Source organism: Lissotriton vulgaris, chromosome 7 (assembly GCF_964263255.1).
Source record: "Lissotriton vulgaris chromosome 7, aLisVul1.2, whole genome shotgun sequence".
Taxonomy (NCBI): Eukaryota; Metazoa; Chordata; class Amphibia; order Caudata; family Salamandridae; genus Lissotriton; species Lissotriton vulgaris.
The window spans coordinates 391,491,373-391,506,968 of NC_141695.1; the positions used below are offsets into that span (position 1 = coordinate 391,491,373).

The 15,596-nt window shown below is 49.6% G+C and overlaps 1 protein-coding gene across 1 annotated transcript in view; it reads left to right on the plus strand.

Moving 5' to 3' along the window:
• Positions 1-835: 835 nt before the first annotated feature.
• TSEN34 (tRNA splicing endonuclease subunit 34) overlaps positions 836-15,596 on the plus strand; it is a 167,824-nt gene continuing 153,063 nt past the window's right edge. The window contains exon 1 of the mRNA XM_086930345.1: positions 836-956. The gene's annotated coding sequence lies outside the window, so the exon portion shown is untranslated. The remainder of the gene's footprint in view (positions 957-15,596) is intronic.

The window sequence follows — 15,596 nt, forward strand, 5'->3', positions numbered from 1 at the left end:
TCTCTCTCACTTTCCTTGTCTGCCTTCCTCTCTGTCCCCCACTTTCCTTCCCATGCCCTTAGATTGTTCTGGCCTCCTACTATCTGCCGCTTTTACAGCTATCCCGCTGCTTTTCGTTACCTCACCCAGCGTCTTCGTTTTTGCCATCCTCGAGTATTCTAATTTCCTTACTCGGTTTCTTTAATGTGTAATGTTGATACTTATGAGCCTCAGCATATAGTCAAAAGTTGAAGGCAAAGTAGACAAACTAAATGAATCCCCTCAACGTGTCATGGATATATTGGCTGAGAGGCCCTAATAGGAAAGTCAATGGCTTATTTCAGAAACAGCAGCAGCTACCATCGGAGCGCTGCTGTTTCGGTCTACGCAGGCCGAGGAAGAGTTGAGATGTACATCTCCGAGTACGCACGTCTCCGGAGGAACCGACTGAGCTATCCAAAAAGCCATAGCTCCAGAGAGACTGGAATACAAATTTTAAGTGGAATACAAAATATTACACAAGGGCCTGTCTAGCTGCCAGCCGGTAAATAGGTCAACCATTACTATCATCATTAGGGGGCCTAATGCGAATTACTCCCCTCCCTCTCCTCCCGCCTACCGATCCATAACTGCAGACAACGAACACATCGACCTAAGCTGTCCACAATACGTCCCCATTCTCTCTAAGATATGCAAGTGCAACACCCACCGACAAACATTAAGTGGCCGGGTGAAGCAAGTACGGATTTCACAGCCAATCAGCACTTCTGAATTTAGAATGGTGCATTAGAATTGGCTGACGTGCACCCAATACTAGATCATCTTACATAATAGCAGTCTTGTCCTACCACAAGGCTAGCAGGATACGTTCGGCCGCCTGATTAGTAGTTATGTGCCCCGGAAGTGTTTGTATTATGGAAAACAACATCCGTTTAAAGATCAGCATGTACAGCACGTATGTGACACATTTAAGCAAGGTTAGTGTACGCAACGGACATCTTTACAAATAAATGTATTTATAATAGATGGTACTATGTGTAAAATTTACATTTTACTCTCTTTAAAGCCGTTTTCTTTGTGTCTAGGTGCTATCAGTTATAGTATTCCCTGTCCCTCAAGTGCTGCAGAATTGTTGTCCTACTTCTATTTTTGAGGTTTTAAAGGTCTTGTCTCCCTAGACCTAAAGTTTTCAAACTTTGGATCTTCAATCCCGCCGCATAGTGCCACGCTATTGTTAAGCAAAGCATCGTGCCGATTTTTGACCAGAATAGAATGTTTGCTAATCTTGTATTTTACTGTACTTTTAAAAGGGGTAACTGAATGACTAAATATGTTTAGGCATATCTGAATATTGCTGATTCAATAATTGTGAAAACTTCTTGGGGGGGAGGGGGAGGGTAACGGGAAGGAGGCTGTAGAGCGATGATTTTTTTGTTTTTTTTTAATCACACGGGGGTGTGTAGTGACGACCACACACAGTAGTAGTATTCTTCAAATTAAAGTTTATTCTTTTCGGAGTATAAAGATGCATACGCTGAGCGTAGAATCTCTCTGTGTTGAGATTCCATGTTAAAGGTAAACTACACATCCCCCTTTTTTAACACAAGAACATGAGAATTACGTACTACACATCCCTCTTCTTCGACAACAAGAAATATAAGAATTGCAATTCATAACAAGCATTGGAAATGCAATAGGTCTCGCATTAGGAAAGTTTGAGCTATTGGTATTGTAAATGACACTTTTTTTTATTTATGTGTTGGTTTTGAAAGTAGCAAAATTAATAGCTTTGTCAGTTACAATGTCAATAGTTTTAACTTTTGCAAATGTGACACCTATAGCATTTGTAATGCAATGTGTGTTGTATTTACGTGACTTAGATGTATTGATATTACAAATAACAATGGCTTTTAATTTTGTAAATAATTAATACTTAAATAAAAGTTATTGTAATTTATAATGGCAATAGCTTAAACGTTTGTAAATAACGTTTGTGAAGATTATGTTCAGTGTATTTTATTGTGACGACAATCCAAGAACATTGCATTTGCACCTACACACAGAGCCACACACATGTAGATGTGGTGGTGGTGGATCTGGGGGATATGGTGGTGGTGGATGTGGTGGTTGTGGTGGTGATGGTGGTGGATGTGGGGGTGGTGGTGGATGTGGTGGAGGTGGTGGTGGTGGTGGAGGAAGTGGTCGATGTGGTGTTGATGTGGTGGATGTGGTGGTGGTGGATGTGGTGGTGGATGCGGTGGTGGATGTGGTGGTGGATGTGGTGGTGGTGGATGCTGTGGTGGATGAGGTGTTGGTGGATGCGGTGATGGATGTGGTGGTGGTGATGGATGTGGTGGTGGTGGTGGATGTGGTGGTGGTGGATGTGGTAGTGGTGGTGGATGTGGTGGTGGTGGTGGATGTGGTGGTGGATGCGGTGGTGGTGGAAGTGGTGGATGTGGTGGTGGATGTCATGGTGGATGTGAAGGTGATGGATGTGATGGTGGATGTGATGGTGGATGTGATGGTGGATGTGGTGGTGGATGTGATGGTGGATGTGGTGGTGATGGTGGATGTGGTGGTGTTGTGGTGGTGGTGGATGTGGTGGTGGTGGATGTGGTGGTGGTGGATGCGTTGGTGGATGAGGTGGTGGATGAGGTGGTGGATGATGCGGTGGTGGTGGATGCGGTGGTGGTAGATGCGGTGGTGGATGCGGTGGATGTGGTGGTGGTGGTGGATGTGGTGGTGGTGGATGCGGTGGTGAAGTGGTGGTGGATGTGGTGGTGGTGGATGTGGTGGTGGTGGATGTGATGGTGTATGTGGTGGTGGTGGTGGATTTGATGGTGGATGTGATGGTGGATGTGGTGGTGATGGTGGATGTGGTGGTGGTGGATGTGGTGGTGGTGGATGCGGCGGTGGTTGGTGGATGTGGTGGTGGGTGTGGTGGTGGTGGGTGTGGTGGTGGTGGATGCGGTGGTGGTGGATGCGGTGGTGGTGGATGCGGTGGTGGTGGATGCGGTGGTGGTGGATGTGTTGGTGGTGGATGTGGTGGTGGTGGTGGATGTGGTGGTTGCTGTGGCGGTGGATGTCATGGTGGATGTGGAGGTGATGGTGGATGTGGTGGTGGATGTGGTGGTGGATGTGGTGGTGGATGCAGTGGTGGTGGATGTGGTGGATGGGGTGGTGGTTGTAGTGGATGTGGTGGTGGATGTAGTGGTGGTGGTGGATGTGGTGGTGGTGGATGCGGTGGTGGTGGATGCGGTGGTGGTGGATGTGGTGGTGGCTGTGGCGGTGGATGTCATGGTGGATGTGGTGGTGGTGGTGGATGTGGTGGTGGTGGATGTGATGGTGGATGCGGTGGTGGTGGTGGATGGGGTGGTGGTTGTAGTGGATGTGGTGGTGGATGGGGTGGTGGTGGATGCGGTGGTGGTGGATGCGGTGGTGGTGGATGTGGTGGTGGCGGATGAGGTGGTGGATGAAGTGGTGGATGAGGTGGTGGATGTGGTGGTGGATGTGGTGGTGGTGGATGTGGTGGTGGTGGATGCAGTGGTGGTGGATGCAGTGGTGGATGTGGTGGTGGTGGAAGTGGTGGATGTGGTGGTGGATGTGGTGGATGTGGTGGTGGATGCGGTGGATGTGGTGGTGGTGGTGGATGCGGTGGTGGTGGATGCGGTGGTGGTGGATGTGGTGGTGGCTGTGGCGGTGGATGTCATGGTGGATGTGGAGGTGATGGTGGATGTGTTGGTGGATGTGGTGGTGGTGGTGGATGTGGTGGTGGTGGTGGATGTGATGGTGGATGTGGTGTTGATGGTGGATGCGGTGGTGGTGGATGCGGTGGTGATGGTAGTGGTAGATGGGGTGTGGTTGTAGTATATGTGGTGGTGGATGTAGTGGTGGTGGGTGTGGTGGTGGTGGTGGTGGATGCGGTGGTGGTGGATGCGGTGGTGGTGGATGCGGTGGTGGTGGATGTGGTGGTTGTGAATGCGTTGGTGGATGAGGTGGTGGATGTGGTGGTGGTGGATGCAGTGGTGGATGTGGTGGTGGTGGATGTGGTGGTGGTGGAAGTGGTGGATGTGGAGGTGGATGCGGTGGATGTGGTGGTGGATGCGGTGGTGAAGTGGTGGTGGATGTGGTGGATGTGGTGGTGGATGTGGCGGTGGATGTGATGGTAAATGTGATGATGGATGTGATGGTGGATGTGGTGGTGGATGTGGTGGTGGATTTGATGGTGGATGTGATGGTGGATGTGGTGGTGATGGTGGATGTGGTGGTGGATGTGGTGGTGGATGCGGTGGATGTGGTGGTGGTGGATGTGGTGGATGCGGCGGTGGTGGTGGATGCGGTGGTGGTGGTAGTGGTGGATGGGGTGGTGGTTGTAGTGGATGTGGTGGTGGCTGTAGTGGTGGTGGGTGTGGTGGTGGTGGTGGATGCGGTGGTGGTGGATGTGGTGTTGGTGGATGTGGTGGTGGTGGTGGTGGATGCGATGGTGGTGGATGCGGTGGTGGTGGATGCGGTGGTGGATGAGGTGGTGGATGTGGTGGTGGATGTGGTGGTGGATGCAGTGGTGGATGTGGTGGATGGGGTGGTGGTTGTAGTGGATGTGGTGGTGGATGTAGTGGTGGTGGTGGATGTGGTGGTGGTGGATGCGGTGGTGGTGGATGTGGTGGTGGCTGTGGCGGTGGATGTCATGGTGGATGTGGTGGTGGTGGTGGATGTGGTGGTGGTGGATGTGATGGTGGATGCGGTGGTGGTGGATGCGGTGGTGGTGGTGGATGGGGTGGTGGTTGTAGTGGATGTGGTGGTGGATGTAGTGGTGGTGGATGCGGTGGTGGTGGATGCGGTGGTGGTGGATGTGGTGGTGGCGGATGCGTTGGTGGATGAGGTGGTGGATGAAGTGGTGGATGAGGTGGTGGATGTGGTGGTGGATGTGGTGGTGGTGGATGTGGTGGTGGTGGATGCAGTGGTGGTGGATGCAGCGGTGGATGTGGTGGTGGTGGAAGTGGTGGATGTGGTGGATGTGGTGGATGTTGTGGATGTGGTGGTTGTTGCGGTGGATGTGGAGGTGGTGGTGGATGCGGTGGTGGTGGATGCGGTGGTGGTGGATGCGGTGGTGGTGGATGTGGTGGTGGCTGTGGCGGTGGATGTCATGGTGGATGTGGAGGTGATGGTGGATGTGTTGGTGGATGTGGTGGTGGTGGTGGATGTGGTGGTGGATGTGGTGTTGATTGTGGATGTGGTGGTGGATGCGGTGGTGGTGGATGCGGTGGTGGTGGTAGTGGTAGATGGGGTGTGGTTGTAGTAGATGTGGTGGTGGATGTAGTGGTGGTGGGTGTGGTGGTGGTGGTGGTGGATGCGGTGGTGGTGGTTGCGGTGGTGGTGGATGCGGTGGTGGTGGATGTGGTGGTTGTGAATGCGTTGGTGGATGAGGTGGTGGATGAGGTGGTGGATGTGGTGGATGCAGTGGTGGATGTGGTGGTGGTGGATGTGGTGGTGGTGGAAGTGGTGGATGTGGTGGATGTGGAGGTGGATGCGGTGGATGTGGTGGTGGATGTGGTGGTGGATGCGGTGGTGAAGTGGTGGTGGGTGTGGTGGATGTGGTGGTGGATGTGGTGGTGGATGTGGCGGTGGATGTGATGGTGGATGTGATGGTGGATGTGGTGGTGGATGTGGTGGTGGATTTGATGGTGGATGTGATGGTGGATGTGGTGGTGATGGTGGATGTGGTGGTGGATGTGGTGGTGGATGCGGTGGATGTGGTGGTGGTGGATGTGGTGGATGCGGCGGTGGTGGTGGATGCGGTGGTGGTGGTAGTGGTGGATGGGGTGGTGGTTGTAGTGGATGTGGTGGTGGCTGTGGTGGTGGTGGGTGTGGTGGTGGTGGTGGATGCGGTGGTGGTGGTAGTGGTGGATGGGGTGATGGTTGTAGTGGATGTGGTGGTGGCTGTAGTGGTGGTGGGTGTGGTGGTGGTGGTGGATGCGGTGGTGGTGGATGTGGTGTTGGTGGATGTGGTGGTGGATGTGGTGGTGGTGGTGGTGGATGCGATGGTGGTGGATGCGGTGGTGGTGGATGCGGTGGTGGATGAGGTGGTGGATGAGGTGGTGGATGTGGTGGTGGATGCAGTGGTGGATGTGGTGGTGGTGGATGTGGTGGTGGATGTGGTGGTGGATGCGGTGGTGATGTGGTGGATGTGGTGGTGGATGTGGCGGTGGATGTGATGGTGGATGTGATGGTGGATGTGGTGGTGGATGTGGTGGTGGATTTGATGGTGGATGTGGTGGTGATGGTGGATGTGGTGGTGGATGCGGTGGATGTGGTGGTGGTGGATGTGGTGGATGCGGCAGTGGTGGTGGATGCGGCAGTGGTGGTGGATGCGGTGGTGGTGGTGGTGGATGCGGTGGTGGTGGATGCGGTGGTGGTGGATGCGGTGGTGGTGGATGCGGTGGTTGTGAATGCGTTGGTGGATGAGGTGGTGGATGAGGTGGTGGATGAGGTGGTGGATGTGGTGGTGGTGGATGCAGTGGTGGATGCAGTGGTGGATGTGGTGGTGGTGGAAGTGGTGGATGTGGTGGATGTGGAGGTGGATGCGGTGGATGTGGTGGTGGATGCGGTGGATGTGGTGGTGGATGTGGTGGTGGATGCGGTGGTGAAGTGGTGGTGGATGTGGTGGATGTGGTGGTGGATGTGGCAGTGGATGTGGTGGTGGATGTGATGGTGGATGTGATGGTGGATGTGGTGGTGGATTTGATGGTGGATGTGATGGTGGATGTGGTGGTGATGGTGGATGTGGTGGTGGATGTGGTGGTGGTGGATGTGGTGGATGCGGCGGTGGTGGTGGATGCGGTGGTGGTGGTAGTGGTGGATGGGGTGGTGGTTGTAGTGGATGTGGTGGTGGCTGTAGTGGTGGTGGGTGTGGTGGTGGTGGATGCGGTGGTGGTGGATGTGGTGTTGGTGGATGTGGTGGTGGATGTGGTGGTGGTGGTGGTGGATGCGATGGTGGTGGATGCGGTGGTGGTGGATGCGGTGGTGGATGAGGTGGTGGATGAGGTGGTGGATGTGGTGGTGGATGTGGTGGTGGATGCAGTGGTGGATGTGGTGGTGGTGGATGTGGTGGTGGAAGTGGTGGTGGATGTGGTGGATGTGGTGGTGGATGCGGTGGTGATGTGGTGGATGTGGTGGTGGATGTGGCAGTGGATGTGATGGTGGATGTGGTGGTGGATGTGGTGGTGGATTTGATGGTGGATGTGATGGTGGATGTGGTGGTGATGGTGGATGTGGTGGTGGATGCGGTGGTGGTGGTGGATGTGGTGGATGCGGCGGTGGTGGTGGATGCGGTGGTGGTGGTAGTGGTGGATGGGGTGGTGGTTGTAGTGGATGTGGTGGTGGCTGTAGTGGTGGTGGGTGTGGTGGTGGTGGTGGATGCGGTGGTGGTGGATGTGGTGGTGGTGGTTGTGGTGGTGGTGGATGTGTTGGTGGAAGTGGTGGATGTGGTGGTGGATGTGGTGGTGGATGCGGTGGATGTGGTGGTGGATGCAGTGGATGTGGTGGTGGTGGTGGATGTGGTGGTGGATGCGGTGGTGAAGAGGTGGTGGATGTGGTGGTGGATGAGGTGGTGGATGTGGTGGTGGATGTGGTGGTGGTGGATGTGGTGGTGGATGTGGTGGTGGATGTGGTGGTGGATTTGATGGTGGATGTGATGGTGGATGTGGTGGTGATGGTGGATGTGGTGGTGGATGTGGTGGTGGATGCGGTGGATGTGGTGGTGGTGGATGCGGCGGTGGTGGTGGATGCGGTGGTGGTGGTAGTGGTGGATGGGGTGGTGGTTGTAGTGGATGTGGTGGTGGCTGTAGTGGTGGTGGGTGTGGTGGTGGTGGTGGATGCGGTGGTGGTGGTAGTGGTGGATGGGGTGGTGGTTGTAGTGGATGTGGTGGTGGCTGTAGTGGTGGTGGGTGTGGTGGTGGTGGTGGATGCGGTGGTGGTGGAAGTGGTGTTGGTGGATGTGGTGGTGGTGGTGGTGGATGCGATGGTGGTGGATGCGGTGGTGGTGGATGCGGTGGTGGATGAGGTGGTGGATGAGGTGGTGGATGTGGTGGTGGATGCAGTGGTGGATGTGGTGGTGGTGGATGTGGTGGTGGATGTGGTGGTGGATGCGGTGGTGGATGCGGTGGTGATGTGGTGGATGTGGTGGTGGATGTGGCGGTGGATGTGATGGTGGATGTGATGGTGGATGTGGTGGTGGATGTGGTGGTGGATTTGATGGTGGATGTGGTGGTGATGGTGGATGCGGTGGATGTGGTGGTGGTGGATGTGGTGGATGCGGCAGTGGTGGTGGATGCGGTGGTGGTGGTGGTGGATGCGGTGGTGGTGGATGCGGTGGTGGTGGATGCGGTGGTGGTGGATGCGGTGGTTGTGAATGCGTTGGTGGATGAGGTGGTGGATGAGGTGGTGGATGAGGTGGTGGATGTGGTGGTGGTGGATGCAGTGGTGGATGTGGTGGTGGTGGAAGTGGTGGATGTGGTGGATGTGGAGGTGGATGCGGTGGATGTGGTGGTGGATGCGGTGGATGTGGTGGTGGATGTGGTGGTGGATGCGGTGGTGAAGTGGTGGTGGATGTGGTGGATGTGGTGGTGGATGTGGCAGTGGATGTGATGGTGGATGTGATGGTGGATGTGATGGTGGATGTGGTGGTGGATTTGATGGTGGATGTGATGGTGGATGTGGTAGTGATGGTGGATGTGGTGGTGGATGCGGTGGATGTGGTGGTGGTGGATGTGGTGGATGCGGCGGTGGTGGTGGATGCGGTGGTGGTGGTAGTGGTGGATGGGGTGGTGGTTGTAGTGGATGTGGTGGTGGCTGTAGTGGTGCTGGGTGTGGTGGTGGTGGATGCGGTGGTGGTGGATGTGGTGTTGGTGGATGTGGTGGTGGATGTGGTGGTGGTGGTGGTGGATGCGATGGTGGTGGATGCGGTGGTGGTGGATGCGGTGGTGGATGAGGTGGTGGATGAGGTGGTGGATGTGGTGGTGGATGTGGTGGTGGATGCAGTGGTGGATGTGGTGGTGGTGGATGTGGTGGTGGAAGTGGTGGTGGATGTGGTGGATGTGGTGGTGGATGCGGTGGTGATGTGGTGGATGTGGTGGTGGATGTGGCAGTGGATGTGATGGTGGATGTGGTGGTGGATGTGGTGGTGGATTTGATGGTGGATGTGATGGTGGATGTGGTGGTGATGGTGGATGTGGTGGTGGATGCGGTGGTGGTGGTGGATGTGGTGGATGCGGCGGTGGTGGTGGATGCGGTGGTGGTGGTAGTGGTGGATGGGGTGGTGGTTGTAGTGGATGTGGTGGTGGCTGTAGTGGTGGTGGGTGTGGTGGTGGTGGTGGATGCGGTGGTGGTGGATGTGGTGGTGGTGGATGTGGTGGTGGTGGATGTGTTGGTGGAAGTGGTGGTGGATGTGGTGGTGGTGGTGGATGCGATGGTGGTGGATGCGTTGGTGGATGCGTTGGTGGATGAGGTGGTGCATGAGGTGGTGGATGAGGTGGTGGATGTGGTGGTGGATGTGGTGGTGGTGGATGTGGTGGTGGAAGTGGTGGATGTGGTGGTGGATGTGGTGGTGGATGCGGTGGATGTGGTGGTGGATGCAGTGGATGTGGTGGTGGTGGTGGTGGATGTGGTGGTGGATGCGGTGGTGAAGAGGTGGTGGATGTGGTGGTGGATGTGGTGGATGTGTACCCATCCATCCATCCATCCATCCATCCATCTATTCATCCAAAGTTTATCCACATATAATGTACATTGAAGAGATATAACACCACTTTGGTAAAATCCTGCATTCTCCATACATCACCTACTCACTTTAATCAGGATATGGATAAATGAACACTGAAAAACTCATACCAAGCCGCCCTGTTAATGTCCCCCTATACAAAACACATATAATAATATTCGCACATATTGCATCTCTTGAATGAAGAAAAGATCACCCACTATCTATGGTGATCTATGGTGATAGATACCAGTTCACCCTTATGGATATGCCTACCACGACGAGCCACAGAACAGCAGGCGTGGTTCTCTAACTTCATAAAAAGGCACCTTGTACATGAATAGAAGATAACTTAGTTCAATAGGTCATCATAAAAAGAAGACTGTAAGCGCTGATGTGCTGAAGAGTATATCTGTTTAGCATATAAGTGTTAAAGGAATGTACGTGCAACAGGCACACTTCTAGTGACATGTTCTCTACCAAGGTCTCTAGGGCGTCGATTGTAAATATTTGGAGATGCTGCAAAGTTGTTTTCACCCTACCAAAATATAATACATGCTATGGAATGGAAAACTGATCCCATAAATCACTAGTACGATTGCCACATAAGACAAGCCTGGGCAAAGGCAAGCGCAGCTGAAGCCACAAGTCAAAGATGCTTGCTCGATTTACTCATCCGCGCAGCTCTTTGGCATCTGCAGACTGCCAAGACACACAGACGCTTAATTCAGAAAGAATGTGAGTCGAATGAGGAGGTGGTTTGTAGGTACAGGGTCATTTAGGGGAAAACAGCATGTAAGGTAAAGAATAAGGTTCCTAAAGACAATGGAACACTGATAAAGTATATCTTACACGCGTGCATGTGTGTTCACTTTAAGAAATCACACGGAGCACACCTACTTTGCATATGATTACATATGGTTGTAATCTAACATCCCACATAACTCCACACGATGCCGTTGGCAAATCTGGCAGACACATGCCGAAATGGTTTGAAATTCAGGCATTCAAATGCAAATGTAAGGACACTGTTGTGAAAGCATGTGTGAGCCTCAGCAGATGAACACCAACAGAGAGATGGTTCCATATATAGTGAAATGGCGTGGAAGTGATACTGGTACAAGAGAAACCTAACAATGTATAACCATCTGCAGAAAAGTATGCCTGTTTCACAATTAGTACAATTGTCAAAGAAACCCATTAACCTATTTCACTGAAGTAACGTGAGGTCATATGCAAATTGTCCCCTCTGTGACATCATGGGAAATTACTTAGTAGGAAAGGACATCCTATGCATTTGAGCTCCAGTAAGACATCATAGGAAGTGATATTGAAAGCCATTCGATCCTCGACAGTGTCATAGAGGGTGGCATTCTGTGCCTTTTAACCCCTCAATGGCAGCACAAGATTGGCAGCGCGTGCCAGTTCACCCAATGAGATCACAGTGTGTGCAGTCATACCAGCATGAAAGATGGTGGCTGGCACAGTGTGTTGTGGTTTCATCACTCTTCAAACTGGAGGTTGTACAACGGTAAATAACAGTGACTGTTGAAAGACACAAACAACGGCCACGAAATGCAAACTTACTTTTAAAAGTTTGGTTGACAGATAAGTCTATCTGGCAGAGGTCGAGGATCACAAGTCGCCAATTGTTTTAGCAACGCAGTGCAGAGTGGCTAAAGTTGGAAAAAAAATAATAATAAGCGTTTGACATGGCTGCCTGCGTCGTTTTGTAAGCATGCGCACCATAAATGCGTGTAACGACAAAATGGCACAGGCATACAAGCCGGCCGGCTGAGGGCATTGCTGTGGGGAGGGGGGATGAGAAATGCGACACGGCGGGCAGGGGAGGGGGCGGAGCGGCATGAGGGTGTGAAGCAGCAGGGGAGGAGTGCTGCTGGCGATTGACTGGCGATTTGATGATGTGCACGCGCATTTTAGGTCAATGCGCTTGCGCATTGACCTAAAAGCCACGGGCACAGCATCAAATCGCCAGTCAATCGCCAGTCTAGGTAAAGCTTATTTAAGCCCCTATAGAGCTTGCCAGCTATGCGCATGCGCACAGCAGGCGAGCCCTAAAAAGCACATTATACTCCGCCCCCCGATAGAAGAAAAAAATACACAAAAATAAAAGCTACAACTGTAACAATCAAAAACAAAATTTTCCAACACCTTCGCTTTCCTAATTATTCTTCCTGACTTGCTGGTTTTGATTTCTTCACCACTGACATTCACCATACAATTCACCACATCCTCACCATTTCCACCTTCTCTTTCAACCTCTTCCACACTTTGTCTATCACACTCATCCTGTTGTCCACCTTTTCTTTACCTCATCCTTTGACTCTTCATGTCTCATTTCATGTTTAACAATGGCTAATATACGCATATGGTAAATGCCACCATCATCCAATTCCACTGTATTTTTCATCACTTTAATTATATTCCTAGGATCACTAAAACGTTTTTCCACTTTGTTCACCTTCCTGCCTGATTTGACTCTTACCCATTGACTTTCCTTCAAACAAACCTCCTTAACTTTGTTTCTGGCATCAAAATAAACATTGTTCTTCTCTTGTGAAGACCTTGTGCAACATTTGACATTCTCCATATCCCATTCCACCACCCTACGTCCCTTCATCCATCCAGGATTCAACTTGTAGTGGGGAACTCTGCCTCTTATTAAGCAAAATTGACTTTGTCCTACCGTCTTATGTGGTATCATCCTATATGTCCACACCATCCTCTTCAATTCAACCTCCCAATCATTTTTCACTTTATCACCAATTGTATGATCCCTTTTACCACCCTATTCACTCTCGCCACAACAGCACGCACACACACGCCTTGGATGATCCAAAGCAGTACATTTCTGTTCTATACCTGCTTGCCCCATAAAATTCTTCATCTCTTCTGACTTGAACTGTACACCATTACCTATTAACATATTAGCCAAAAATCCGTTCCTAAGAAAAATTCCCTCAAGAAATTTAATAACATTTGCTGTGTTCACCTTGTCAACCACTCTCAACTCGATCTATCTGGTAAACAAATCCACCAACACTATGACACATCTGCTTTTACCATCCTCCCCTGTTACTGGTCCCAGGATATCCGAATGCAAACTCCGCCCAAGGTAAAATTGGTCAGTCCATAGATCATGGGCACTCGCAAACATTTTCCCGGGGCCCGCAAAGTTTGGTCCTTGGTGTGACCGAGGGCCGCACTGATGCCAGCAGGGTTGTAACATCGGTGTAGGGGAGGCAAAGCATTTATATTTAGTGGCTGAATGAAATTGTGCAATGTGAAACCAGAAAACCTGAGATGAATCCCGGCTTCTCCACTTGACCAACTTGTGTGACCCTGGGCAATTGTTTTATTTTAATTTCCCTCCTTTTTCTTCATTATCATATAAGAGGAACTTGAAATACATGACTTAAGGATGCATGCTGTTCAAAATCATCTTGTGTGCTTGGATGCAATCACTAATAGCATTGTTGTCAGGGTGAAGAGGGTCAGCATGAACATTTCTAAATTCCTGTTTGAAAAACATCACTTTAAGAAAAATACTTCTGAATGCACTGCTATGATTTGAAATAGTTCTACAGGTCAATTAAATGCACTTTTTGAATTTTAAAAATACTATTGTATTTTTACTCATTTGCTGTCTTTAAAAGTGAAGCTGTTCCTACTGTTAAGGCCCTCGTTACTGCCTTTCCCTGACTGCAATTAACCTTTAAATAGGTTCTTGCTGTATGTTTAACATTTTTATTCATGTTAATGCTGAGTCGAGTAAACATTCTGATCAATGGTGAACAACAGATGCAATCAAAACAATCAATACATTAAATTTTGAAAGAATTAGACAAATCGTAAATAATAATTCCAAAAGTGATACACGGGGCGAAAATATATTTTTAAAAAGTCATATATTTAATATATGTTCAAACCTTTTGGTCAGGGAAAAGATTAAAAGCAACCAAACATAGCTAGAAAGGTGCCGTTAGTTAGCCTATACAACAACTTTGTTGACATCTTCCTAGAAATTCTATACAATCAATGTCTTCAGGGAAAAGATGTCGCTGTCGACGTTTCGGTCTGTGATGGCGATGAGACCGTCAGACCATCTTCAGGACGGATAGTTGACAAAAAATACCAAATGGTATTATCCTTAAGTATCTTAAGCATCTGCTGCGGTGAAGCATCGAGGTTTACGCGTCGGCTACACCTAATTATACGCTGTTGCTAGACGAAGATAACAAAATTGATATTCAATATTGAATTCTTGACTATACAGCGAGTTGGAACTGTCTCTAAGACTTTCACAATTAGAGATGACAGTTTCGTTAAAATTTGGAAGTTACATGCCTATTTGACTGAAGTCACGAGACTTAAGGATAATACCATTTGGTATTTTTTGTCAACTATCCGTCCTGAAGATGGTCTGACGGTCTCATCGCCATCACAGACCGAAACGTCGACAGCGACATCTTTTCCCTGAAGACATTGATTGTATAGAATTTCTGGAAAGATGTCAACATAGTTGTTGTATAGGCTAACTAACGTCGCCTTTCTAGCTATGTTTGGTTGCTTTTTATCTTTTCCCAGACCAAAAGGTTTGCACATATATTAAATATATGACTTTTTGTAAATATATTTCCGCCCCGTGTATCACTTTTGGAATTATTATTTACGATCTGTTTAATTCTTTCACAATTTAATGTATTGATTGTTTTGATTGAATCTGTTGTTCACCACTGATCAGGGTGTACCCAAGAATATTGAGATAATATCTCCTAGAAACATTTGATAAACAAAATCCCTTGTAGGCACCCCCTTTTTTTTAATAACTTTATCGCCCAAGCCTCCAAGGGTTTATTGGGTTCCCACTCCTTTTTGAGATTGAGTCGAGTAAACAGCAGCCCAGTCCAGCTGCTGGCCAGGGGGCCACATGTAAAGGTCAGTAGAGCCGCACTTTAAGTATCACTACCATAGATGTTAAAGGAGGATTGAGAGTTTTCACTGTTTTAACTGCATTTTCACTCTCCACTCAATTTCTTACAAATCTCTCAACCTCAGTGTCCATCTTTGGCCACCAGTACAACATTTTAATGTTATGTTTAGTTCTTTAAATCCCTGAATGTCCTTAATGTCCCTACTAACCTACTTACTCCTAATATCACTGTGAGTAATAACTCTTTCCCTTCTGCAAATGAAATCATCCCACACACTTAATTAGTCTCTAACCTTCCAAAAGGCTTTCAAATCATCATCCAGATTCCTTCCTTTGTATCCTTCCCCAACCGTCTAGATTCTGTTTTTTACTTCTGGCATAACCTCATCAGGGGCGTAACACAGGCCCTGCATCTCATTGAAAAACGAGCATTTCTTGCTGATACTCTTGACAAACCCTTTGTTGTTAACAGCTTAGTCAGGGGTTTATGGTCTGACAGCAGTGTGAATTTTCTACACCAAGTGAATTTTCGGAAGTGTTCTATTGCCCACACACATGCTAATGTCTCCGTCTCTATCACCAAGTACTTTTCTTCTGTAGGTGATAGAGAACGAGATGCAAATGCAATAGTCACTTCCTTTCCTTATACAGACTTTTGTCATAAAAAACTACCTAACCCCGAACCACTGGCATCTGTGGTGATTAAGTTGTCAGCCATGGGATTACAACCTTGTAAAATGGGGGCATTCACAATTGCCTGTTTGATTCCAATGCCCTCATTTTATGCGTTTTATGTGAGAAATTAAGCTAGCCCCAGGAAAGAACACAATTTGTCTTTATTTCTGGGCAAAGGAGCATAAACGGTAGCCTCAACCAACTTTTCTTTTGGACTTATCCCCACATCGGAAA